Source organism: Sinocyclocheilus rhinocerous, unplaced genomic scaffold (genome assembly GCF_001515625.1).
Source record: "Sinocyclocheilus rhinocerous isolate Xijiao unplaced genomic scaffold, SAMN03320098_v1.1 scaffold119, whole genome shotgun sequence".
Lineage (NCBI taxonomy): Eukaryota > Metazoa > Chordata > Actinopteri > Cypriniformes > Cyprinidae > Sinocyclocheilus > Sinocyclocheilus rhinocerous.
In genome coordinates this window covers 804,237-804,735 of record NW_015654491.1, presented here as the reverse complement: position 1 = coordinate 804,735, position 499 = coordinate 804,237, and the positions used below count along the sequence as shown (strand labels likewise).

General features: G+C 41.9%; 1 protein-coding gene across 1 annotated transcript in view; it reads left to right on the top strand.

Annotated features, from left to right (window-relative positions):
* Positions 1-499, top strand: part of LOC107717099 (VPS10 domain-containing receptor SorCS3-like) — an 89,807-nt gene that overhangs the window by 51,114 nt on the left and 38,194 nt on the right. The gene's annotated exons all lie outside the window — the stretch shown is intronic.

The following is a 499-nucleotide window of genomic DNA, read 5'->3' as shown; positions in this document are numbered from 1 at the left end:
AAATTACTCGCCCTCAAGTCATCCTAGGTGTATACGAGTATGACTTTCTTCTTTCAGACGAATCCAGTCGGAGTTATATTAAAAATTGTCTTTGATCTTTCAAGCTCTATCGTTGTATTCAGCGGGTGTTGCATTGCTTCAGTCCAAAAGACATGAAATATCGATGAGTTTTTGTAAGAAAAATATCCATATTCAAAACGTAATAATCACTTTAATGTAGCTTGCGCCAACAGTCATACATGGAAGCAGCTCCGGGCAGATGACGTATGGAGGTCGGCTTTGCACATGCGCCGCTCAGAAGTGACGAACTCGGAAGCGCAGGGGAGCGATCAAAACAAAACACCGGTCACTTATTAGAAGTACAAAACGAGGATTTGTAAAGAAGAATGCCGGAGGATTTCGATATAAGCCAAGAGACTGGTTTTCCTTTGCTAAAGTAAGGAAACTTTGCTTCCTTTGCTCCTATAAACAAACTCGCGAGACTAGCATACCTCAGAGG